Source organism: Triturus cristatus, chromosome 10 (genome assembly GCF_964204655.1).
Source record: "Triturus cristatus chromosome 10, aTriCri1.1, whole genome shotgun sequence".
In the NCBI taxonomy this organism is placed as follows: Eukaryota; Metazoa; Chordata; class Amphibia; order Caudata; family Salamandridae; genus Triturus; species Triturus cristatus.
The window spans coordinates 25,458,811-25,486,037 of record NC_140593.1 but is presented as its reverse complement, the minus strand read 5'-3'; the positions used below and the strand labels follow the sequence as shown (position 1 = coordinate 25,486,037).

Genomic DNA, 27,227 nt, shown 5'->3' with positions numbered 1-27,227 from the left:
CGCGCAGGTGCAGACACCAGGCTCGTCAGCCCAAAGTCGCTCGAAAGAGCTTTAAATAATTTACGTAGTGGGTCGCGACACTGCTCGTCATACTAGCAAATAACCCCAAAGAATTCTGGATAATGTAGTGGCAGCGGTGAGTACGCCTACGCCACGAGTATGTGAAATAATGCCATCTCTGGACACGTGTTTCGAGGTAATTGCCTCTCGTCAGCAGGGAGCAGGTAGGTATGCGGGGTGCCGAGTAGACTGCCAAAATATATAGGTAAAGTACCTTTCAAGGCGCGCAGGTGCAGACACCAGGCTCGTCAGCCCAAAGTCGCTCGAAAGAGCTTTAAATAATTTACGTAGTGGGTCGCGACACTGCTCGTCATACTAGCAAATAACCCCAAAGAATTCTGGATAATGTAGTGGCAGCGGTGAGTACGCCTACGCCACGAGTATGTGAAATAATGCCATCCCTGGACACGTGTTTCGAGGTAATTGCCTCTCGTCAGCAGGGAGCAGGTAGGTATGCGGGGTGCCGAGTAGACTGCCAAAATATATAGGTAAAGTACCTTTCAAGGCGCGCAGGTGCAGACACCAGGCTCGTCAGCCCAAAGTCGCTCGAAAGAGCTTTAAATAATTTACGTAGTGGGTCGCGACACTGCTCGTCATACTAGCAAATAACCCCAAAGAATTCTGGATAATGTAGTGGCAGCGGTGAGTACGCCTACGCCACGAGTATGTGAAATAATGCCATCCCTGGACACGTGTTTCGAGGTAATTGCCTCTCGTCAGCAGGGAGCAGGTAGGTATGCGGGGTGCCGAGTAGACTGCCAAAATATATAGGTAAAGTACCTTTCAAGGCGCGCAGGTGCAGACACCAGGCTCGTCAGCCCAAAGTCGCTCGAAAGAGCTTTAAATAATTTACGTAGTGGGTCGCGACACTGCTCGTCATACTAGCAAATAACCCCAAAGAATTCTGGATAATGTAGTGGCAGCGGTGAGTACGCCTACGCCACGAGTATGTGAAATAATGCCATCCCTGGACACGTGTTTCGAGGTAATTGCCTCTCGTCAGCAGGGAGCAGGTAGGTATGCGGGGTGCCGAGTAGACTGCCAAAATATATAGGTAAAGTACCTTTCAAGGCGCGCAGGTGCAGACACCAGGCTCGTCAGCCCAAAGTCGCTCGAAAGAGATTTAAATAATTTACGTAGTGGGTCGCGACACTGCTCGTCATACTAGCAAATAACCCCAAAGAATTCTGGATAATGTAGTGGCTGCGGTGAGTACGCCTACGCCACGAGTATGTGAAATAATGCCATCCCTGGACACGTGTTTTGAGGTAATTGCCTCTCGTCAGCAGGGAGCAGGTAGGTATGAGGGGTGCCGAGTAGACTGCCAAAATATATAGGTAAAGTACCTTTCAAGGCGCGCAGGTGCAGACACCAGGCTCGTCAGCCCAAAGTCGCTCGAAAGAGCTTTAAATAATTTACGTAGTGGGTCGCGACACTGCTCGTCATACTAGCAAATAACCCCAAAGAATTCTGGATAATGTAGTGGCAGCGGTGAGTACGCCTACGCCACGAGTATGTGAAATAATGCCATCTCTGGACACGTGTTTCGAGGTAATTGCCTCTCGTCAGCAGGGAGCAGGTAGGTATGCGGGGTGCCGAGTAGACTGCCAAAATATATAGGTAAAGTACCTTTCAAGGCGCGCAGGTGCAGACACCAGGCTCATCAGCCCAAAGTCGCTCGAAAGAGCTTTAAATAATTTACGTAGTGGGTCGCGACACTGCTCGTCATACTAGCAAATAACCCCAAAGAATTCTGGATAATGTAGTGGCAGCGGTGAGTACGCCTACGCCACGAGTATGTGAAATAATGCCATCCCTGGACACGTGTTTCGAGGTAATTGCCTCTCGTCAGCAGGGAGCAGGTAGGTATGCGGGGTGCCGAGTAGACTGCCAAAATATATAGGTAAAGTACCTTTCAAGGCACGCAGGTGCAGACACCAGGCTCGTCAGCCCAAAGTCGCTCGAAAGAGCTTTAAATAATTTACGTAGTGGGTCGCGACACTGCTCGTCATACTAGCAAATAACCCCAAAGAATTCTAGATAATGTAGTGGCAGCGGTGAGTACGCCTACGCCACGAGTATGTGAAATAATGCCATCCCTGGACACGTGTTTTGAGGTAATTGCCTCTCGTCAGCAGGGATCAGGTAGGTATGCGGGGTGCCGAGTAGACTGCCAAAATATATAGGTAAAGTACCTTTCAAGGCGCGCAGGTGCAGACACCAGGCTCGTCAGCCCAAAGTCGCTCGAAAGAGCTTTAAATAATTTACGTAGTGGGTCGCGACACTGCTCGTCATACTAGCAAATAACCCCAAAGAATTCTGGATAATGTAGTGGCAGCGGTGAGTACGCCTACGCCACGAGTATGTGAAATAATGCCATCCCTGGACACGTGTTTCGAGGTAATTGCCTCTCGTCAGCAGGGAGCAGGTAGGTATGCGGGGTGCCGAGTAGACTGCCAAAATATATAGGTAAAGTACCTTTCAAGGCGCGCAGGTGCAGACACCAGGCTCATCAGCCCAAAGTCGCTCGAAAGAGCTTTAAATAATTTACGTAGTGGGTCGCGACACTGCTCGTCATACTAGCAAATAACCCCAAAGAATTCTGGATAATGTAGTGGCAGCGGTGAGTACGCCTACGCCACGAGTATGTGAAATAATGCCATCCCTGGACACGTGTTTCGAGGTAATTGCCTCTCGTCAGCAGGGAGCAGGTAGGTATGCGGGGTGCCGAGTAGACTGCCAAAATATATAGGTAAAGTACCTTTCAAGGCGCGCAGGTGCAGACACCAGGCTCGTCAGCCCAAAGTCGCTCGAAAGAGCTTTAAATAATTTACGTAGTGGGTCGCGACACTGCTCGTCATACTAGCAAATAACCCCAAAGAATTCTGGATAATGTAGTGGCAGCGGTGAGTACGCCTACGTCACGAGTATGTGAAATAATGCCATCCCTGGACACGTGTTTCGAGGTAATTGCCTCTCGTCAGCAGGGAGCAGGTAGGTATGCGGGGTGCCGAGTAGACTGCCAAAATATATAGGTAAAGTACCTTTCAAGGCGCGCAGGTGCAGACACCAGGCTCGTCAGCCCAAAGTCGCTCGAAAGAGATTTAAATAATTTACGTAGTGGGTCGCGACACTGCTCGTCATACTAGCAAATAACCCCAAAGAATTCTGGATAATGTAGTGGCTGCGGTGAGTACGCCTACGCCACGAGTATGTGAAATAATGCCATCCCTGGACAAGTGTTTCGAGGTAATTGCCTCTCGTCAGCAGGGAGCAGGTAGGTATGAGGGGTGCCGAGTAGACTGCCAAAATATATAGGTAAAGTACCTTTCAAGGCGCGCAGGTGCAGACACCAGGCTCGTCAGCCCAAAGTCGCTCGAAAGAGCTTTAAATAATTTACGTAGTGGGTCGCGACACTGCTCGTCATACTAGCAAATAACCCCAAAGAATTCTGGATAATGTAGTGGCAGCGGTGAGTACGCCTACGCCACGAGTATGTGAAATAATGCCATCCCTGGACACGTGTTTCGAGGTAATTGCCTCTCGTCAGCAGGGAGCAGGTAGGTATGCGGGGTGCCGAGTAGACTGCCAAAATATATAGGTAAAGTATCTTTCAATGCGCGCAGGTGCAGACACCAGGCTCGTCAGCCCAAAGTCGCTCGAAAGAGCTTTAAATAATTTACGTAGTGGGTCGCGACACTGCTCGTCATACTAGCAAATAACCCCAAAGAATTCTGGATAATGTAGTGGCAGCGGTGAGTACGCCTACGCCACGAGTATGTGAAATAATGCCATCCCTGGACACGTGTTTCGAGGTAATTGCCTCTCGTCAGCAGGGAGCAGGTAGGTATGCGGGGTGCCGAGTAGACTGCCAAAATATATAGGTAAAGTACCTTTCAAGGCGCGCAGGTGCAGACACCAGGCTCGTCAGCCCAAAGTCGCTCGAAAGAGCTTTAAATAATTTACGTAGTGGGTCGCGACACTGCTCGTTATACTAGCAAATAACCCCAAAGAATTCTGGATAATGTAGTGGCAGCGGTGAGTACGCCTACGCCACGAGTATGTGAAATAATGCCATCCCTGGACACGTGTTTCGAGGTAATTGCCTCTCGTCAGCAGGGAGCAGGTAGGTATGCGGGGTGCCGAGTAGACTGCCAAACTATATAGGTAAAGCACCTTTCAAGGCGCGCAGGTGCAGACACCAGGCTCGTCAGCCCAAAGTTGCTGGAAAGAGCTTTAAATAATTTACGTAGTGGGTCACGACACTGCTCGTCATACTAGCAAATAACCCCAAAGAATTCTGGATAATGTAGTGGCAGCGGTGAGTACGCCTACGCCACGAGTATGTGAAATTATGCCATCCCTGGACACGTTTTTCGAGGTAATTGCCTCTCATCAGCAGGGAGCAGGTAGGTGTGCGGGGTGCCGAGTAGACTGCCAAAATATATAGGTAAAGTACCTTTCAAGGCGCGCAGGTGCAGACACCAGGCTCGTCAGCCCAAAGTCGCTCGAAAAAACTTTAAATAATTTACGTAGTGGGTCGCGACACTGCTCGTCATACTAGCAAATAACCCCAAAGAATTCTGGATAATGTAGTGGCAGCGGTGAGTACACCTACGCCACGAGTATGTGAAATAATGCCATCCCTGGACACGTGTTTCGAGGTAATTGCCTCTCGTCAGCAGGGAGCAGGTAGGTATGCGGGGTGCCGAGTAGACTGCCAAAATATATAGGTAAAGTACCTTTCAAGGCGCGCAGGTGCAGACACCAGGCTCGTCAGCCCAAAGTCGCTCGAAAGAGCTTTAAATAATTTACGTAGTGGGTCGCGACACTGCTCGTCATACTAGCAAATAACCCCAAAGAATTCTGGATAATGTAGTGGCAGCGGTGAGTACGCCTACGCCACGAGTATGTGAAATAATGCCATCCCTGGACACGTGTTTCGAGGTAATTGCCTCTCATCAGCAGGGAGCAGGTAGGTATGCGGGGTGCCGAGTAGACTGCCAAAATATATAGGTAAAGTACCTTTCAAGGCGCGCAGGTGCAGACACCAGGCTCGTCAGCCCAAAGTCGCTCGAAAGAGCTTTAAATAATTTACGTAGTGGGTCACGACACTGCTCGTCATACTAGCAAATAACCCCAAAGAATTCTGGATAATGTAGTGGCAGCGGTGAGTACGCCTACGCCACGAGTATGTGAAATAATGCCATCCCTGGACACGTGTTTCGAGGTAATTGCCTCTCGTCAGCAGGGAGCAGGTAGATATGCGGGGTGCCGAGTAGACTGCCAAAATATATAGGTAAAGTACCTTTCAAGGCGCGCAGGTGCAGACACCAGGCTCGTCAGCCCAAAGTCGCTCGAAAGAGCTTTAAATAATTTACGTAGTGGGTCGCGACACTGCTCGTCATACTAGCAAATAACCCCAAAGAATTCTGGATAATGTAGTGGCAGCGGTGAGTACGCCTACGCCACGAGTATGTGAAATAATGCCATCCCTGGACACGTGTTTCGAGGTAATTGCCTCTCATCAGCAGGGAGCAGGTAGGTATGCGGGTTGCCGAGTAGACTGCCAAAATATATAGGTAAAGTACCTTTCAAGGCGCGCAGGTGCAGACACCAGGCTCCTCAGCCAAAAGTCGCTCGAAAGAGCTTTAAATAATTTACGTAGTGGGTCGCGACACTGCTCGTCATACTAGCAAATAACCCCAAAGAATTCTGGATAATGTAGTGGCAGCGGTGAGTACGCCTACGCCACGAGTATGTGAAATAATGCCATCCCTGGACACGTGTTTCGAGGTAATTGCCTCTCGTCAGCAGGGAGCAGGTAGGTATGCGGGGTGCCGAATAGACTGCCAAAATATATAGGTAAAGTACCTTTCAAGGCGCGCAGGTGCAGACACCAGGCTCGTCAGCCCAAAGTCGCTCGAAAGAGCTTTAAATAATTTACGTAGTGGGTCGCGACACTGCTCGTCATACTAGCAAATAACCCCAAAGAATTCTGGATAATGTAGTGGCAGCGGTGAGTACGCCTACGCCACGAGTATGTGAAATAATGCCATCCCTGGACACGTGTTTTGAGGTAATTGCCTCTCGTCAGCAGGGAGCAGGTAGGTATGCGGGGTGCCGAGTAGACTGCCAAAATATATAGGTAAAGTACCTTTCAAGGCGCGCAGGTGCAGACACCAGGCTCGTCAGCCCAAAGTCGCTCGAAAGAGATTTAAATAATTTACGTAGTGGGTCGCGACACTGCTCGTCATACTAGCAAATAACCCCAAAGAATTCTGGATAATGTAGTGGCTGCGGTGAGTACGCCTACGCCACGAGTATATGAAATAATGCCATCCCTGGACACGTGTTTCGAGGTAATTGCCTCTCGTCAGCAGGGAACAGGTAGGTATGCGGGGTGCCGAGTAAACTGCCAAAATATGTAGGTAAAGTACCTTTCAAGGCGCGCAGGTGCAGACACCAGGCTCGTCAGCCCAAAGTCGCTCGAAAGAGCTTTAAATAATTTACGTAGTGGGTCGCGACACTGCTTGTCATACTAGCAAATAACCCCAAAGAATTCTGGATAATGTAGTGGCAGCGGTGAGTACGCCTACGCCACGAGTATGTGAAATAATGCCATCCCTGGACACGTGTTTCGAGGTAATTGCCTCTCGTCAGCAGGGAGCAGGTAGGTATGCGGGGTGCCGAGTAGACTGCCAAAATATATAGGTAAAGTACCTTTCAAGGCACGCAGGTGCAGACACCAGGCTCGTCAGCCCAAAGTCGCTCGAAAGAGCTTTAAATAATTTATGTAGTGGGTCGCGACACTGCTCGTCATACTAGCAAATAACCCCAAAGAATTCTGGATAATGTAGTGGCAGCGGTGAGTACGCCTACGCCACGAGTATGTGAAATAATGCCATCCCTGGACACGTGTTTTGAGGTAATTGCCTCTCGTCAGCAGGGATCAGGTAGGTATGCGGGGTGCCGAGTAGACTGCCAAAATATATAGGTAAAGTACCTTTCAAGGCGCGCAGGTGCAGACACCAGGCTCGTCAGCCCAAAGTCGCTCGAAAGAGCTTTAAATAATTTACGTAGTGGGTCACGACACTGCTCGTCATACTAGCAAATAACCCCAAAGAATTCTGGATAATGTAGTGGCAGCGGTGAGTACGCCTACGCCACGAGTATGTGAAATAATGCCATCCCTGGACACGTGTTTCGAGGTAATTGCCTCTCGTCAGCAGGGAGCAGGTAGATATGCGGGGTGCCGAGTAGACTGCCAAAATATATAGGTAAAGTACCTTTCAAGGCGCGCAGGTGCAGACACCAGGCTCGTCAGCCCAAAGTCGCTCGAAAGAGCTTTAAATAATTTACGTAGTGGGTCGCGACACTGCTCGTCATACTAGCAAATAACCCCAAAGAATTCTGGATAATGTAGTGGCAGCGGTGAGTACGCCTACGCCACGAGTATGTGAAATAATGCCATCCCTGGACACGTGTTTCGAGGTAATTGCCTCTCGTCAGCAGGGAGCAGGTAGGTATGCGGGGTGCCGAGTAGACTGCCAAAATATATAGGTAAAGTACCTTTCAAGGCGCGCAGGTGCAGACACCAGGCTCGTCAGCCCAAAGTCGCTCGAAAGAGCTTTAAATAATTTACGTAGTGGGTCGCGACACTGCTCGTCATACTAGCAAATAACCCCAAAGAATTCTGGATAATGTAGTGGCAGCGGTGAGTACGCCTACGCCACGAGTATGTGAAATAATGCCATCCCTGGACACGTGTTTCGAGGTAATTGCCTCTCGTCAGCAGGGAGCAGGTAGGTATGCGGGGTGCCGAGTAGACTGCCAAAATATATAGGTAAAGTACCTTTCAAGGCGCGCAGGTGCAGACACCAGGCTCGTCAGCCCAAAGTCGCTCGAAAGAGCTTTAAATAATTTACGTAGTGGGTCGCGACACTGCTCGTCATACTAGCAAATAACCCCAAAGAATTCTGGATAATGTAGTGGCAGCGGTGAGTACACCTACGCCACGAGTATGTGAAATAATGCCATCCCTGGACACGTGTTTCGAGGTAATTGCCTCTCGTCAGCAGGGAGCAGGTAGGTATGCGGGGTGCCGAGTAGACTGCCAAAATATATAGGTAAAGTACCTTTCAAGGCGCGCAGGTGCAGACACCAGGCTCGTCAGCCCAAAGTCGCTCGAAAGAGATTTAAATAATTTACGTAGTGGGTCGCGACACTGCTCGTCATACTAGCAAATAACCCCAAAGAATTCTGGATAATGTAGTGGCTGCGGTGAGTACGCCTACGCCACGAGTATGTGAAATAATGCCATCCCTGGACACGTGTTTTGAGGTAATTGCCTCTCGTCAGCAGGGAGCAGGTAGGTATGAGGGGTGCCGAGTAGACTGCCAAAATATATAGGTAAAGTACCTTTCAAGGCGCGCAGGTGCAGACACCAGGCTCGTCAGCCCAAAGTCGCTCGAAAGAGCTTTAAATAATTTACGTAGTGGGTCGCGACACTGCTCGTCATACTAGCAAATAACCCCAAAGAATTCTGGATAATGTAGTGGCAGCGGTGAGTACGCCTACGCCACGAGTATGTGAAATAATGCCATCCCTGGACACGTGTTTCGAGGTAATTGCCTCTCGTCAGCAGGGAGCAGGTAGGTATGCGGGGTGCCGAGTAGACTGCCAAAATATATAGGTAAAGTACCTTTCAAGGCGCGCAGGTGCAGACACCAGGCTCGTCAGCACAAAGTCGCTCGAAAGAGCTTTAAATAATTTACGTAGTGGGTCGCGACACTGCTCGTCATACTAGCAAATAACCCCAAAGAATTCTGGATAATGTAGTGGCAGCGGTGAGTACGCCTACGCCACGAGTATGTGAAATAATGCCATCCCTGGACACGTGTTTCGAGGTAATTGCCTCTCGTCAGCAGGGAGCAGGTAGGTATGCGGGGTGCCGAGTAGACTGCCAAAATATATAGGTAAAGTACCTTTCAAGGCGCGCAGGTGCAGACACCAGGCTCGTCAGCCCAAAGTCGCTCGAAAGAGATTTAAATAATTTACGTAGTGGGTCGCGACACTGCTCGTCATACTAGCAAATAACCCCAAAGAATTCTGGATAATGTAGTGGCTGCGGTGAGTACGCCTACGCCATGAGTATGTGAAATAATGCCATCCCTGGACAAGTGTTTCGAGGTAATTGCCTCTCGTCAGCAGGGAGCAGGTAGGTATGAGGGGTGCCGAGTAGACTGCCAAAATATATAGGTAAAGTACCTTTCAAGGCGCGCAGGTGCAGACACCAGGCTCGTCAGCCCAAAGTCGCTCGAAAGAGCTTTAAATAATTTACGTAGTGGGTCGCGACACTGCTCGTCATACTAGCAAATAACCCCAAAGAATTCTGGATAATGTAGTGGCAGCGGTGAGTACGCCTACGCCACGAGTATGTGAAATAATGCCATCCCTGGACACGTGTTTCGAGGTAATTGCCTCTCGTCAGCAGGGAGCAGGTAGGTATGCGGGGTGCCGAGTAGACTGCCAAAATATATAGGTAAAGTATCTTTCAATGCGCGCAGGTGCAGACACCAGGCTCGTCAGCCCAAAGTCGCTCGAAAGAGCATTAAATAATTTACGTAGTGGGTCGCGACACTGCTCGTCATACTAGCAAATAACCCCAAAGAATTCTGGATAATGTAGTGGCAGCGGTGAGTACGCCTACGCCACGAGTATGTGAAATAATGCCATCCCTGGACACGTGTTTCGAGGTAATTGCCTCTCGTCAGCAGGGAGCAGGTAGGTATGCGGGGTGCCGAGTAGACTGCCAAAATATATAGGTAAAGTACCTTTCAAGGCGCGCAGGTGCAGACACCAGGCTCGTCAGCCCAAAGTCGCTCGAAAGAGCTTTAAATAATTTACGTAGTGGGTCGCGACACTGCTCGTTATACTAGCAAATAACCCCAAAGAATTCTGGATAATGTAGTGGCAGCGGTGAGTACGCCTACGCCACGAGTATGTGAAATAATGCCATCCCTGGACACGTGTTTCGAGGTAATTGCCTCTCGTCAGCAGGGAGCAGGTAGGTATGCGGGGTGCCGAGTAGACTGCCAAACTATATAGGTAAAGCACCTTTCAAGGCGCGCAGGTGCAGACACCAGGCTCGTCAGCCCAAAGTCGCTCAAAAAAACTTTAAATAATTTACGTAGTGGGTCGCGACACTGCTCGTCATACTAGCAAATAACCCCAAAGAATTCTGGATAATGTAGTGGCAGCGGTGAGTACGCCTACGCCACGAGTATGTGAATTAATGCCATCCCTGGACACGTGTTTCGAGGTAATTGCCTCTCGTCAGCAGGGAGCAGGTAGGTATGCGGGGTGCCGAGTAGACTGCCAAAATATATAGGTAAAGTACCTTTCAAGGCGCGCAGGTGCAGACACCAGGCTCGTCAGCCCAAAGTCGCTCGAAAGAGCTTTAAATAATTTACGTAGTGGGTCGCGACACTGCTCGTCATACTAGCAAATAACCCCAAAGAATTCTGGATAATGTAGTGGCAGCGGTGAGTACGCCTACGCCACGAGTATGTGAAATAATGCCATCCCTGGACACGTGTTTCGAGGTAATTGCCTCTCGTCAGCAGGGAGCAGGTAGGTATGCGGGGTGCTGAGTAGACTGCCAAAATATATAGGTAAAGTACCTTTCAAGGCGCGCAGGTGCAGACACCAGGCTCGTCAGCCGAAAGTCGCTCGAATTCTTTGGGGTTATTTGCTAGTATGACGAGCAGTGTCGCAACCCACTACGTAAATTATTTAAAGCTCTTTCGAGCGACTTTGGGCTGACGAGCCTGGTGTCTGCACCTGCGCGCCTTGAAAGGTACTTTACCTATATATTTTGGCAGTCTACTCGGCACCCCGCATACCTACCTGCTCCCTGCTGACGAGAGGCAATTACCTCGAAACACGTGTCCAGGGATGGCATTATTTCACATACTCGTGGCGTAGGCGTACTCACCGCTGCCACTACATTATCCAGAATTCTTTGGGGTTATTTGCTAGTATGACGAGCAGTGTCGCGACCCACTACGTAAATTATTTAAAGCTCTTTCGAGCGACTTTGGGCTGACGAGCCTGGTGTCTGCACCTGCGCGCCTTGAAAGGTACTTTACCTATATATTTTGGCAGTCTACTCGGCACCCCGCATACCTACCTGCTCCCTGCTGACGAGAGGCAATTACCTCGAAACACGTGTCCAGGGATGGCATTATTTCACATACTCGTGGCGTAGGCGTACTCACCGCTGCCACTACATTATCCAGAATTCTTTGGGGTTATTTGCTAGTATGACGAGCAGTGTCGCGACCCACTACGTAAATTATTTAAAGCTCTTTCGAGCGACTTTGGGCTGACGAGCCTGGTGTCTGCACCTGCGCACCTTGAAAGGTACTTTACCTATATATTTTGGCAGTCTACTCGGCACCCCGCATACCTACCTGCTCCCTGCTGATGAGAGGCAATTACCTCGAAACACGTGTCCAGGGATGGCATTATTTCACATACTCGTGGCGTAGGCGTACTCACCGCTGCCACTACATTATCCAGAATTCTTTGGGGTTATTTGCTAGTATGACGAGCAGTGTCGCGACCCACTACGTAAGCTGTTCACCTTGGAGACCTGCTGCGGATATGGGTATGGCCCGGTATGAGATTTTCACCATCTCCCCCGGATTTTCAAGTACCAGCGAGAGCTCACTGGATGCTGCCAGAACTGCGATGCTTTCCAAGTCTTGGGCCCCTCTCTCGGTACGAACCCATTCCAGGGCTCCCTGCCCTTCACAAAGAAAAGAGAACTCTCCCTGGGGCTCCTACCGGCTTCTCCAGGATCATTTGCATTACCACACTGGATGCCGCGAGGGCGCCCATCTTCGCCACTCTGGGTATGGGGATCTGAACCCGACTCCCTTTCAATCGGCCGAGGGCAACGGAGGCCATCACCCGTCCCTTCCGAACGGCGCTCGCCCATCTCTTAGGACCGACTGACCCGTGTTCAACTGCTGTTCACATGTTACCCTTCTCCACTTCGGCCTTCAAAGTTCTCGTTTGAATATTTGCTACTACCACCAAGATCTGCACCTTTTGGGGCTCCACCTGGGCTCTCGCCCCGGGCTTCCGTGCGCACCGCAACGGCCCTCCTACTCATCGTGGCTTAGCCCCTGCGGCTCTCAGCACCGGCGATGGCTGGGTTTGTGCCCGACGCTCCAGCGCCATCCATTTTCAGGTTACACACACCTTAGCGGATTCCGACTTCCATGGCCACCGTCCTGCTGCCTATATCAACCAGCACCTTTTCTGGGGTCTGAAGAGCGTCGGCATTGGGCGCCTTAACCTGGCATTTGGTTCATCCAGCAGCGCCAGTTCTGCTTACCAAAAGTGGCCCACCAACTCGCATTCCATGCCCGCCTCCACGCCAGCAAGCAGGGCTTCTTACCCATTTAAAGTTTGAGAATATGTCCCAAGACCTCTATTCATTCGCTTTACCAGATAAAACTGGGGGCTCCGAGCGACAGCAAACCTGAGGGAAACTTCAGAGGGTACCAGCTACTAGAAGGTTCGATCAGTTTTTCGCCCCTATATCCAGGTCGAACGACCGATTTTCACGTCAGGACCGCTACGGATCTCCACCAGAGTTTCCTCTGGCTACGCCCTGCCCAGGCATTGTTCACCATCTTTCGGGTCCTATCACGAATGCTCATGCTCTACCTCCCAGACGGAGCGGGCGAGACGGGCCGGTGGTGCGCCTGCCGCTGGAAGCGTGGTGGGATCCCACCTCAGCCAGCGCGTAACGGCCCTCACCTTTATTGCGCCACAGGGTTTCGATCGGCCCTCCAACTCGTGCCAGTGTTAGACTCCTTGCTCCGTGTTTCAAGACAGGTCAGGTGGGTAACAGATATACCTGCAGACCCCTGGCGCCCGGTGTGGGCCTCCCCGCCTGGCGGCACGACATGATCAGGGCACACTGAGAACAGTCCGCCCCAGTCAACAGTCACGCCAGGAGCATGGGGCCCAGTCCCCCCTTCAACCGCCCCGGCGCACCCCGAGGGGTGGCTGGGGATGGGTGCCCAGGGAGGGCGCGGAGGAGATCGAGTCTCCCTCGGCCCCGCGGACACGGCAAAGCTGTTGCCAAGAGGGCTGCCGAGGGCCACCTGCCACCCCGAAGCCTTTCCAGCCAACCCAGAGCCGGTCTCGGTGCACCACTGCGGAGGAAATGCACCCTGCAGGGGCCGGGTAGGGCTTGGGCGCCAGTCCCGCTGAGGGGATCCGGAACTCCCGGGCCACTGACCTTCCGCCGTGTTGAATCCTCCGGGCGGACTGCACGGACCCCACCCATTTACCTCTCAACGTTTTCACGCCCTCTTGAACTCTCTCTTCAAAGTTCTTTTCAACTTTCCCTTACGGTACTTGCCTGTATTTAGCCTTAGATGGAGTTTACCACCCGCTTTGGGCTGCATTCCCAAGCAACCCGACTCCGAGAAGACCTGATACTGGTGTGCCAGGGGCCACTACCGGCCTAACACCGTCCACGGGGTGAGCCTCGATCAGAAGGACTTGGGCCAAATGAGGAATCCTGGTTAGTTTCTTTTCCTCCGCTTAGCAATATGCTTAAATTCAGCGGGTCGCCAAGTCTGATCTGGAGCCGGAGCATCAAGGGGGTTGCTGGGGAAGGCCAGGCCCCTGTCGTAGCAGGGGCCTGGCATTCCAGGAGCGTGAACCCTCCTTTCACGGATTGGATCTGGAGGGGTTTCGCCCATCCCGGGATGCCGGCCACGGAGGTGGGCACCTGAGGCACGTGCGTGCAGGTAGCCGGTGGGACACCACAGACAGCCATGGGCAGCATGCAGCCAGGCACCACGGGGACACGGACCAGTCACCAGACCCCTTCTCGGGAGCCAGGTGCGCCGTCGGCATACCTCCGTGGCAGGACCCAGCGAGGGACACTGCCAAGGGTGATCGGGGGAGTCTGACCATGTGAGGGACGAAGGGAAGCAGAGCTAACCCTGTGACGGCCCCAGCTGCATCCAAGGGGAAACCCCGGGGTGATTGACGATCGAGCGACCCTCAGACAGGCGTGGAGGAACCCGGGGCCGCAAGGTGCATTCGAAGTGTCGATGATCAATGTGTCCTGCAATTGATACTAATTCTCGCAGCTAGCTGCGTTCTTCATCGATGCGCGAGCCAAGTGATCCACCGCCAAGAGTCACAGGCAACTTTTTGAAAATGTTCACCCACCTGCGGGCGTAGGAGAGGTGGGAAGAAGGCTACGCCATCCGTCCACCACCTGCGCGGCGAGACGGCTCAGGTGCCCCATTCAAGGCTTACCCTCTGGGAGTCAGACTGCACCGTTGAGAGAAAAAGCATTGCCAGGTGCTCGGCACAGGAGTCCCCCAACCCACCCGCAGGCAAGGAAGGGGGCTCCCGGTGCATCAGGAGCAGGCAGCTCCACACCCGCCAGACCGGGAGGGACCGCACAAGTCTTCAAAACCCCTCAGCCCAGCTGCACAGGACCGGGTCAAACCAGGTACCTGGCAACGAGGGAGGGTCGCCCCACCTGCACCTCAGCCATCCGTCGCTTGTGCGGGTCCGAACCGCTCACCAAGCTGGCTTGTACAGCCCACCCCACCCTTGCCCGTGCCAGAGGTGCCGGAAGGGAAGAGCCAGGCAGCTCCCCATCCCGCACGCCTCCCACCGAGAGGAGCCGGGGGGTCCCGTCGCAGGCCCTCAGCTCCTTCTCTTCCAGGCTGCCCTGCCACATGAGAAGGGCCCAACCTCAGTCGCCCGGATCTCGGTAGGGCAGGGATGTTGGGTGCAGGAGGTCCCAGCCAGCAGCAGGTCCTTCTAGGGTGGTGGTACCAGCCCACTGCCATTTGGTTTCCCCTCACCGCAGGGGTGGTGCCGGGTGAGCTTGGGTTCCATCTCAGGAGGGCCTACCACTGTGCCCCTCCCAGAGAGGTACATGAGATGGGGGCCGCCCCCGTCCCCAGTCCCTCGCGCATCGGTCTGTTCCTCCCTGGCAGTAGAGGCCCACCGAAGGCCCGGTCCTCACCCAAGCACCCCATGCGGCCGCGGACAGCTCCACCAGCCGGGGCACGCCACGGCAGGGATGGGCCCTGTGCCTATGGTGTGTGCTTGCAGGAGGCAGCTGAGGGCTTCAGGCTGGCGCCGTCAGTTGCTCGGGCCGGTCCGCCGTTAATGATCCTTCCACATGTTCACCTACGGAAACCTTGTTCCAACTTTTACTTCCTCTAGATAGTCAAGTTTGATCATCTTCTCGGCACTCCGCCAGGGCCGTTGCCGACCCCGGCAGGGCCGATCCGAGGACCTCACTAAACCATCCAATCAGTAGTAGCAACGGGCAGTGTGTACAAAGAGCAGGGACTTATTCAACGCAAGCTTATGACCTACACTTACTGGGAATTCCTCGTTCATGGCAAATAATTGCAATCCTCAATCCCTATCACAAACAGGGTTCAGGGGGTCACCCGTACCTGTCGGTGAAGGGTAGACACATGCTGATCCGTTCAGTGCAGCGCACGTGCAGCCCCGGACATCTAAGGGCATCACAGACCTGTTATTGCTTGATCTCGAGTGGCTGAACGCCACTTGTCCCTCTAAGAAGTTGGTCGCCGACCTCTGAGGGTCGCGTAACTAGTTAGCATGGAGGAGTCTCGTTTGTTATCGGAATTAACCAGATAAATCACTCCACCAACTAAGAACGGCTATGCACCACCACCCACAGAATCCAGAAAGAGCTATCAATCTGTCAATCCTTTCCGTGTCCTGGCCGGGTGAGGTTTCCCGTGTTGAGTCAAATTAAGCCGTAGGCTCCCCTCCTGGTGGTGAACTTCCCTTAATTCCTTTAAGTTTCGGCTTTACAACTTTTTAACTTTACTCGCCCCGGAACCCAAAGACTTTTGTTTCCTGGAAGCTGCTCGGCGGGTCATGGGAATAACGCCGCAGGATCGCTAGTCGACATCGTTTATAGTCGGAACTACGATGGTATCTGATCATCTTGATCCTCCGACTTTCGTTCTTGATTAATGAAGACATTCTTGGCAAATGCTTTCGCTTTGGTTCGTCTTGCGCCGCTCCAAGAATTTCACCTCTAGCGGCACAATACGAATGACCCCGGCCATCCCTCTTAATCATGACCCCAGTTCCGAAAACCAGCAAAATAGAACCAGAGTCCTATTCCATTATTCCTAGCTGCGGTATTCAGGCAACCAGCCTGCTTTGAACACTCTAATTTTTTCAAAGTAAACGCTTCGGACCCCCAGGACACTCAGTCCATAGCATCAAGGGACGCAGAGAGGCAGGAGCTGGGACAGGGAGTAGCTCGCCTCACGGCAGACCGCTAGCTCAATCCCAAGATCCAACTACGAGCTTTTTAACTGCAGCAACTTTAATATACGCTATTGGAGCTGGAATTACCGCAGCTGCTGGCAACAGACTTGCCCTCCAATGGATCCTCGTTAAAGGATTTAAAGAGTACTCATTCCAATTACAGGGCCTCGAAAGAGTCCTGTATTGTTATTTTTCATCACTGCCTCCCCAATTCAGGATTGGGTAATTTGCACGCCTGCTGCCTTCCTTGGATGTGGTAGCAGTTTCTCACGCTCCCTCTCCGGAATCGAACCCTGATTCCCCGTTACCCGTGGTCACCATGGTAGGCACAGAAAGTACCATCGAAAGTTGATAGGGTAGATATCCGAATGTATCATTGCCGCCACGGGGACGTGAGATCGGCCTGAGATTATCTAGAGTCACCAAAGCAGCCGGGCGAGCCCAGATTGGTATTGGTCTCTTAAATGCAAGCATCCCGATAGGTCAGCGCTCGTCGTCATGTATTGGTTCTAGAATTACCACAGTTATCCAAGTAACAGATGGAGCGATCAAAGGAAACATAACTGATTTAATGAGCCATTCACAGTTTCACTGTACGGTCCATGTGTACTTACACGTGCATGGCTTAATCTTTGAGAAAAGCATATCCTACTGGCAGGATCAACCAGGTAGCCGCACCTGCTGACGGGGTGGGTTCGGGGGGCTGGGTGCCCATCTCCCCGACTGGACAACCTTCGCGCACCCCTCCCTCTCGGGAGCCTGTTGGGTGAAGGAGCCCACCCGCCTGGGTGGGAAGGCTCACTGGCGGGGTGGAGAGGTACGCTCGCATGGGCACCGGCAGGCCCAGCCATCTCCCCCGGAAGGGAGAGGTGGGCTAAGGCACAGCCTGAGCGAGACGCAGGGGGTGCCGGAGCCTGGCGGCAGCGACACCCCTCAGAACAATTGTTCCGAGCTGCTGTGGAAATGTGCTGGGCAGAGAGGGGTGACGGCATGGCGCATGGGGCATACGAACCTGCTGGGCAGAAGCATCTGAGGGCTTGGCACCACCCGACCCCTTCCGCTCGGGTCAGAACACTGGGGGAAACGAGCTGCTGGGGCAGCTCAGCCTTTGCTCTGCTGGGTAGGGTGAAGGGCCACCTGCCAGGCGGCAAGCCCTCGAGTCAGACAGTCCATGTGGGGAGGAAGCTCCTTGCTTGAAACAACAGCCGAGGCTGGCCAAGCAGTCCATCCCTAAATGGACCGAGAGTGCCCAATAGAGCAGAGTATGGCCAAGGCATCCCCTGGCAGGCTGCCCTGCTCAGGAGGGATGCCGGCTTCACATCCTGCCTGCTCCCGGGGCGAGCAGGCTCAAAGGAAAGGCCCATTGGGAAGGGGCTGAGAGGCAGGCGCAGACCTGGGCCCCTGGGGACCCTGGTGGGCAGGCCCGGGTGCTGCATTCCCCATCTCAGAATCACCGGACCTCACGGAGGTCTGACCGAGCAAACTCAGAGAAAAAGGACCATCGGGAAGGGGCTGAGAGGCAGGTATGTACCCGGGCCCCTGGGGGCCCCGGCGGGTGAGCCTGGGTGCTGCCTTCCCCTGTCTCAGGATCGCCAGACCTCGCGGAGGTCTGACCCAGCAAACTCGATGAAAAAGGACCATCGGGAAGAGGCTGAGAGGCAGGTGAAAACCCGGGCCCCTGAGGACCCTTGCGGGCAGACCAGGGTTCTGCCTTCCCCTGTCTCAGGATCACCGGACCTCGCGGAGGTCTGACCCAACAAACTCGGAGAAATAGGACCATCGGGAAGAGTCTGAGTGGCAGGCGCAGACCAGTGCCTCTGGGGGCCCCGGCGGGTGGGCCCAGGTGCTGCCTTCCCCCGTCTCAGTATCGCCGGACCCCACGGAGGTCTGACCAAGCAAACTTGGAGAAAAAGGACCATCGGGAAGGGGCTGAGAGGCAGGTGCATACCCGGGCCACTGGAGGCCCAAGCGGGCAGGCCCGGGTGCTGCCTCCCTTGACTCAGGATCGCCAGACCTCGCAGAGGTCTGACCCAGGAAACTCGGAGAAAAAAGACCATCGGGAAGGGGCTGAGAGACAGGTGCGTATCCAGGCCCCTGGGGGCCCTGGCGGGCAGGTCCGGGTGCTGCCTTCCCCCGTCTCAGTATCACCAGACCTCACGAATGTCTGACCGAGCAAACTCGGAGGAAAAAGGACCATCGGGAAGGGACTGAGAGACAGGTGCATCCCTGGGCGCCTAGGGGCCCCGGCGGGTGGGCCCGGGTGCTGCCTTTCCCTGTATCAGGTTCGCCGGACCTCGCAGAGGTCTCACCCAAAAAAGTCAGAAAAAAAGGACCATCGGGAAGATGCTATGAGGCAGGTTCAGACCAGCGGCCTGGTGGGCCCCGGCGGGCAGGCCCAGGTGCTGCCTTCCCCCATCTCAGTGTCGTCGGACCTCACGGAGGTCTAACCGAACAAACTCGGAGAAAAAGGACCATCGGGAAGGGGCTCAGTGCCAGGCACGTACCCGGGCCCATGGGGGCCCCGGCTGGCGGGCCTGGGTGCTGCCTTCCCCTGTTTCAGGATCGCCAGACCTCACGGAGGTCTGAACCAGCAAACTTGGAGAAAAAGGACCATCGGGAAGGGGCTGAGAGGCAGGTGGTTACCCGGGCCCCTGGGGGTCCCGCCAGGCGGGCCCGGGTGCTGCCTTCCCCTTTTTCCGAATCGCCGGACCTCACGGAGGTCTGACTGACCCTCTCCCTAGTAATCCGGAGGAAAATTGCCCCCTTTCCTGTAATCCGAGCACACGAGGTGACAGAGGGGACCCAAGGCGGGAATGTACATGACCTCCTGGAGCCCTTGCTGGGATCTGGGAGGCATATGAGCCCTCATCTGGACTTCCAGATAAGCCCGGCCACCTGGTCACCCCATTGGAAAGCATTGCGGGTGACCAGATGGCTGAGGGGATAGGGGAAACCAGATGGCTGACGGGATAGGTGTGCAAGACGTCCGAGGGGATAGGTGTGACCAGATGGCCAAGGGGAAAGGGGCAACCAGATGTCCAGGTTCGAAAGGGAAGCTATCTGGTCGCTCTGTTCCCCAATGAAAGAGTGAGCGGGTGCCAGGGCATGGGGGACCAGCCATGGAGGCTGCGAGGGGGACCCGATGGGCCCTCTGAACCGGGGCCCATGGACACCTTGCCAAGCAGGGGAGGCCTGCACGAGACCAAGGGACCCCAGCTGGGTGATGGGGCCCTGGGCCGGAGCACCCGACCCGGGACCCGACAGGTCCACAAGACACAGACGGGGCTCCCAGGCCCAGAGGTGCAGGGGACGCCTCCCCGTGCCCTCTGGACCCCGTCCCGGGCACCCTGCCATGCGGCAGGACCGAGGACGGAGCACGGGGTGGGGAGGCAACCCACCCGAGACCCTCAGGGGCACCTGCTGGAGCTCCAGAACCCAGCCAAGCAAAGGGAGGCTCACTGTCCTGGGCCTTTTTGCAGTGTGGCATGCTGGGTGATGGGGCCCAGGCCCAGAGCACCCGACCCAGTGCCCGGTGGAGCCCCTGGACCCAGCCAGGGTTCCCAGGCACAGAGGCGCAGAGGAAGCCTCCCCGGGCATGCCGGACACCATCACTGGCACCCTGCCACGCAGCAGGACCGAGGACAGAGCCCGGGGAGGGGAGGCCGCCCTCCCCGGGGCCCTCAGGGGCCACGGTCAGAGCTTGTGAACCCAGTCAAGCAAGGAGAGGCTCCCCAGGCACAACGGAACCCCGTCCCAGGTCTTTGGCAGAGCGGCAGGCAGGGGATTTGGCCAGGGCCGGAGCACCCGACCCCGGGCCCGGTAGGGCCCCTGGACCCAACCGGGGCTCCCAGGCCTGGAGGCACAGGGGAAGCCTCCCCAGGCACGCCGTACCCCATCCCGAGCACCCTTCCACATGGCAGGACCGAGGACAGAACTCAGGATGAGGTTGCCCCATTGGAAAGCAAGTCCCAGCTTCCGAACCCTAGCCAGGCTGGGAGAGCCTCCCCGGGCCACAATGAACCTCTGTCACCAGAGCCCGGACCCTTCGATGGCTTGCAGGATGGGGGGGCTCACGAACCCCGGGGCCCGCCGGAGAGAGCTCAAGCCCCAGGCCCGGTCCCAACTTCTGAACCCTAGCCAGGCTGGGGAGAGCCTCCCCGGTCCCCAATGAACCTCTGTCTCCAGCGAACAGACTCTCCGATGGCTTGCAGTACAGGGGGTCACGCACCCTGGAGCCCGCCAGACAGAGCTCAAGCCCCGGGCCCTGCTTCTGAATCCTAGCCAGGCCGGGGAGAACCTCCCTGATCCCCAGTGGACCCCCTTCCCCAGCACCTTTGCCCTCAGCTGGCATCCAGGACGGGGGAGCTCCCATACCCCAGGGCCTACCAGACGGAGCTCAAGACCCGGGCCCTGTCTCAGCTTCCGAACCCAAGACAGGCCGGGGAGAGCCTCCCCAAGACCCTCGCCCCCAGCACCGGGACCCTAGGCTTGCTTGCTGGTTTGGGGGCTGCCATACTCTGTGGCCTGCCAGACGAGACCCGGGCCCTGTCCAGGCTTCCAAACCTTAGCCAGGCTTGGGAGGGCCTCCCCGGGCCCTGATGGACCCCCGTAACCAGCGACCAGAACCTCCGATTGTGGGGAGGAAGCTCCTTGCTTGAAACAACAGTCGAGGCTGGCCAAGCAGTCCACCCTACACAGACAGAGAGTGCCCAAACGATCAGAGTACGGCCAAGGCATCCCCTGGCAGACCGCCCTGCGCGGGGGGATGCCGGGTTCACATCCCTACCTGCTCCCGGGGATGCAGGCTCAATGGAAAGGCCCATTGGGAAGGGGCCGAGAGACAGGAGCAGACCCGGGCCCCTGGGGGCCCCGGCAGGCGGGCCCCGGTGCTGCTTTCTCCGTCTCAGTATCGCCGGACTTCACGGAGGTCTGACCGAACAAACTCGGAGAAAAAGGACCATCGGGAAGCGGCTGAGAGGCAGGTGCATACCCGGGCCCCTGGGGGCCCCGGTGGGCGGGCCCGGGTGCTGCCTCCCCCTGTCTCAGGATCACCGGACCTTGCGGAGGTCTGACCCAACAAACTCGGAGAAAAAGGACCATCGGGAAGAGGCAGAGAGGCAGGCGCAGACCCGGGCCCCTGGAGATTCCGATAGGCTGGCCCGGGTACTACTTTTCCCCGTCTCAGTATCGCCGGACCTCACGGAGGTCTGACCGAGCAACCGCAGAGAAAAAGGACCATCGGGAAGGGTCTGAGAGACAGATGTGTACCCGGGCCCCTGGGGGCCCCGACGGACGGGCCCGGGTGCTGCCTTCCCCTGTTTCCGATTCGCTGGACCTCACAGAGATCTGACTGAACCTCTCCCTAGTAATCCGGAGGAAAATTACCCCCTTTCTTGTAATCTGTGCACATGAGGTGACAGAGGGAACCCAAGGTGCGAATGTACCAGACCTCCTGGAGCCCTCGCTGGGATCGGGGAGGCAAATGAGCCCTCATCAGGACTTCCAGGCAAGCCCAGCCATCTGGTCGCCCCATTGGAAAGCATTGTGGGAGACCAGATGGCCGAGGGGATAGAGGCGACCTGATGACCAAAGTGATAGGTGCGACCAAATGGCCGAGGGATAGGTGTGACCAGATGGCCGAGCGGAAAGGGGCAACCAGATGGCCGGGCTGGAAAGGGAAGCTATCTGGTCACTCTGTGCCCCAACGAAAGAGTTACGGGTTCTGACCACTAGGGCTCTAGTGTTCTGTACCCATAAGCTGACGAGCGCTTCCAGTATGAGATCGCTTTTGACCTTATCACGTGAACATCTTGACTCACAACCTCGTATCCACGCTGGATTTTAATATTTGTCATTGTCCTTTTTCCTTCTCACAATCGAACTACCCGCCCGTTACAGTGCACCAATTGAGTCTGAGGTTCATCATTACTCATAACTGTAGGAAACGAGAATTTATATCTATCATAGACCACCTATATTATGATCTCAGTGCCCTGCACCTGTACATTAATCATATAAATGTCTTCTTACTCGCAACTGTAAATACATACTGCATTGTATTGTTTATCATTATTTTTAACCCTTTTCCATTTTGTATCAACCGAACTGTTCACACCTTACGAGATACTTATCATAATTGTGGCTTAGCATTGCTTTGTTAAACCCCAGGGCTCGCTATTGTTAATACATGTTGTTTTGTAAATGCCTGTATTGCTTTTTAACCTTTTGACCATCTTTTCATTTAATGTATTGCCCGCATAATATATTAATTGCGTGACCATAACACTCTCTTCCTCATCATGGGTTTTCCGAGTAACCATTTCTGAATAGTTGCCCGGTTTTGAGTCTTTCCACTCTGTTCCTTAACATACCGGCACCGTCAATCTCACGTTGACGTTTCAATTTCATTTAAGCGTCCTCGCGGTGAATGGCATTTTCCCGCTACCAGCGAACAGAAACACCACACGGATGCCGAAATAGAGCAGTCCAAGCTATTTTAAATAAACCCCTCTCCCCTCGCCCCCATCCGTATATCCTCTCATTTCTGCATCCATTGATGCCGAGATAGTTCTTAGATTTAATCATGCTCCCTTAATCTCATTACAGCTGGGTTTGACTTCCAGCCTTTAGAGACACGTACACCTTCCAAACTGATTCTGTCTTCTACTTGAAGGTAAAACTGTCGCGCTAAACCCCCCCCTTGCCACCTCCCCTCACCCTTCAGAGTATGACTTGCAATGCATACCTCTGTATTCTATTGGAATTTAATGCGATTTTGTTTTAAATTTTTCAGCCACTGATTCATAATGTATCCGTAAGCTGTCTATTACGTTTGGACACAGGAACCTTGATCCTGATCCCCTATGTCCTTCATTAAAGGAACCCCGCAACACGAATGATAGCGGGTAAGCCTACGTGTAGGCCTTTAATTGTAATTAGTATATATTTCTCAGTGCAACACCCTCATCGCCCTTTTATTATCTCTAGGCATATGAACGAGTCTAGCACCTACCTAGGTTGCCCCTTCTGTCCTGATGAAGATCCGCACGGCCAAGGCTTAAACCACCCTTAAGGCCATATAGACGGGTCGAAACGTCGACGCCCCCAGTTCAACTGCCTGGGACACGGCACTCCCCCACGTGCTATACTAAGAATTGTTTTCTAGTTCATTTTCAAAATGTATAATTCAGTTTGTATACTCTCAAACGTGTCCAGGCCTCATAGGACATTGATTGATAACCAGTCCACTTTTGAATTTTGTCAAAAATTTTCCTATGTCACTTCGCTCTGAATTCTTTCCTCTTTCACTCATTCACCCTTAAGCACCCTTGCTACATGCACGTTCCCTCTGGAGCAACCTTGACGACAACAAGTGTCAAAACTAAAGATTATAAAATAAATGTATGGTGATTATGATTTGGGTTGTTGCATTTTCGTGTTTATGTTGAATATTGTATTTAATACCGAGAGCTACTAAATCTATTCTCTTTGGCTCTTAATTAAGTGAATGATATCACTGAGTAAGGGCCTATAGCACCTTCTGTTAATAAAGGTCCAGGACCATTGTTTTTTGTACCGTAATTACACCCAGGTCCTTGACTATTGGGTTACCCCATTTTTGTAATGGCTACCAACGAAAAAGTGTGCGGGTGCCAGGGCATGGGGGACCGGAGGCCCAGGGACCCATCTGGGACCCAGCCATGGAGGCTGCGAGGGGGAGCTGACAGGCCCTCTGACCCGGGGCCCACAGACACCTTGCCAAGCAGGGGAGGCCTGCATGTGACCGATGGACCCCAGTCCTGGGCCCTTGGTGGAGCAGCAGGCCGGGTGACCGGGCCCAGGGCCGGAGCACCCAACCCAGGGCACGATGGGGCCCCAGGCCACAGACGGGGCTCCCAGGCCTAGAGGCTCAGGGGATGCCTCCACGGGCCCTCTGGACCCCATCCCGGGCACCCTGCCACGCGGCAGGACCGAGGACGGAGCCCCTGGTGGGGAGGCCACTCTCCCCGGGGCACTCAGGGGCACCGGCCGGAGCTCCAGAACACAGCCAAGCAAAGGGAGGCTCCCTGGGCAAAACGGAACCCCGTCCTGGGCCTTAGGCATTGTGGCAGGCTGGGGGACGGGGCCCAGGGCCGGAGCACCCGACCCGGTGCCCAGAGGGGCCACTAGACCCACCCGGGGCTCCCAGGCCCTGTGGCACAGGGGAAGACTCCCCGGGCCAGCCGAACTTCATCCTGGGCACCCTGCCATGCAGCAGGACCAAGGACAGAGCTTGGGATAGGGAGGCCGCCCTCTCCAGGGCCCTCAGGGGCCCCGGTCGGAGCTCCTGAACCCAGTCAAACAAGGGGAGGCTCCCCAGGTACAACAGAACCCAGTCCCAGGCCTTTGGCAGAGCGGCAGGCCAGGTGACGGGGCCCAGGACCGGAGCACCTGACCCAGGGCCTGGCGGGGCCCCTGGACCGCGCCGGGGCTCCTAGGCCCAGAGGCGCAGGCAAAGCCTTCCCTTGCCCACCGGACCCCATTCCAGGCACTCTGCCACGTGGCAGGACCAAGGACGGCGACCGGGGTGGGGAGGCCACTCACCCCTGGGCTCTCAGGGGCACTGGCCGGAGCTCAAGGAACCCAGCCAAGCAAAGGGAGGCTACCCGGGCACAAAGGAACCCCGTTCTGGGCCTTTGGCAGCGCAGCAGGATGGGAGACGGGGCCCATGGCCAAAGCAACCGACCCGGTGCCTGGCGTGGCCCCTGGACCCAGCCGGGGCTCCCAGGACCATAAGTGCAGGGGAAGCCTCCCTGGGCCTGCCAGACACCATCCTGCACACCCTGCCATGCAGCAGGACCAAGGACAGATCCCGGAATGGGGAGTCCGCCCTCACCGGGGGCCTCAGGGGCCCCGTCTGAAGCTCCTGAACCCAGTCAAGCAAGGGGAGGCTCCCGAGGCACAATGGAACCCCGTCCCAGGCCTTTGGCAGAGCGGCAGGCCTGGGGATGGGGCCCAGGGCCGGAGCACCTGACCCAAGGCCCAACGGGGCCTCTGGACCCAGCCAGGGCTCCCAGGCCCGGAAGCACAGGGGAAGCGTCACTGGGCCCGCCGGACCCATCCCAGGCACCCTGCAACGCGGCAGGACCAAGGACAGAAACCGGGGTGGGGAGGGTGCCCTCCCCGGGGCCCTCAGGGGCCCTGGACGGAGCTCCTGAACCCAATCAAGCAAGGGGAGGCTCCCCAGGCACAATGGAACCCTGTCCCAGGCCTTTGGCAGAGCGGCACTCCAACATAAGAAATATACCAACACCTTCCCTACAGGACTTGCTCTTGATGGCGCTCCATCATGAGGAATATAGTATATACCAACACCTTCCCTACTGGACTCATGTCGGCAGGGAGTCTTTAGAAGCACCGAAGGAGTTAGTATTCCAACACCTTTCCTACTGTTGCGCAGGTTGGAGTTGGAAAAGTAAATTAAACTATACCTCAGGTTGGAGTGCCATCTAGAGCAAATCGATGCGGGCCCTGTCCCAGCTTCCAAACCCTAGCCAGGCTGGGGAGAGCCTCCACAGGCCCTGATGGCTGGGCCTCAGGCACGGGAGGTCCGCTGGAGCTCCCGGGGCCCGCACGCCCGGGAGAGGACTGCCCGGAACCCATGGAGCTCGTCCCGGGCACTTCGCCATGCCATGGGCTGGAGGAGGGAGCCCCGTATGCCTGGGAGGTGTTGCCTGGGCATAGCCCATCTGGTCCCTGGCAGAGAACCGCCAGCCCGGCAGGGGTGTCCTGGCATTTCCTGCCCTTAGTAATCTGGAAGAAGGCTACCCCTCTTTCTGGAAACCCGTGTGCGCCGAGTGACAGAGGGGACCCAGGGCACGGACTAGCCAGGCCTTCTGGAGCCCTGGCTGGGACCCAGGAGGTGAATGAGCCCCCATCGGGACTTCCAGGGCAGCCCGGCCATTTGGTTGCTCCATTGGAAAGCATTACGTGCGACCAGATGGCCTTGGGGAAATGTGCGACCAGATGGCCGGGACCGAAAGGACTCTCATCTGCCTGCCCTGAGCTGAGCCTTCCCAGTAGGGCTCCCACCGCCCCCTGCAGGGCTCGGGGGCTGCATGTCCTGGGGGGCTCGGGGACCCAGCTGGGCCTCAGGCACGGCGAGGAATAGGCGAGCTCCAGGGGCCCACATGCCCGGGGGAGGACTGCCCGGGACCCATGGAGCCCATCCCGGGCACTTTGCCACGGCGCGGGTTGGAGGAGGGAGCCCTGGACGCCTGGGAGGTGTTTGCTGGGCATAGCCCATCTGGTCCCCGGCAGAGAACCACCAGCCCGGGAGGGGTGTTCCAGCATTCCCTGCCCTTAGTAATCCGGAGGAAGGCTACCCCTCTTTCTGGTAACCCGTGCGCATCCCGAGACTGAGGGGACCCAAGGCGCAGACATGCCCGACCTCCTGGAGCCCTGGCTGGGACCGGAGAAGCAAATGAGCCCTCATCGGGACTTCCGGGGAAGACCGGCCATTTGGTCGCCCCATTGGAATGCATTGCTCGCTACTATTCCAATACATTCCCTCCCAGCTTCTGAACCCTAGCCAAGCCGGGGAGAGCCTCCCCAGGCTCGGTGGACCCCCGTCCCCAGTGCCCGGACCCTCCGATGGCTTGCAGGATGGGGGGCTCACGCACCCCAGGGTCCACCGGATGGAGCGCAAGCCCCGAGCCCGGTCCCATCTTCTGAACCCTAGCTAGGCCAAGGAGAGCCTCCCCGGGTCCCAGTGGACTCCCATCCCCAGTGCCCGGACCCTCGGC

General features: G+C 55.4%; 1 non-coding gene and 2 pseudogenes across 1 annotated transcript; all 3 read right to left on the bottom strand.

Moving 5' to 3' along the window:
- Positions 1-11,688: 11,688 nt before the first annotated feature.
- LOC146788746 (28S ribosomal RNA) lies at positions 11,689-13,741 on the bottom strand (annotated as a pseudogene).
- A 413-nt stretch (positions 13,742-14,154) lies between these two features.
- LOC146788745 (5.8S ribosomal RNA) lies at positions 14,155-14,301 on the bottom strand. Its single transcript, XR_014970274.1, has one exon. It is a non-coding gene; the product is annotated as a 5.8S ribosomal RNA (ribosomal RNA).
- A 988-nt stretch (positions 14,302-15,289) lies between these two features.
- Positions 15,290-17,114, bottom strand: LOC146788744 (18S ribosomal RNA; annotated as a pseudogene).
- Positions 17,115-27,227: the final 10,113 nt, after the last annotated feature.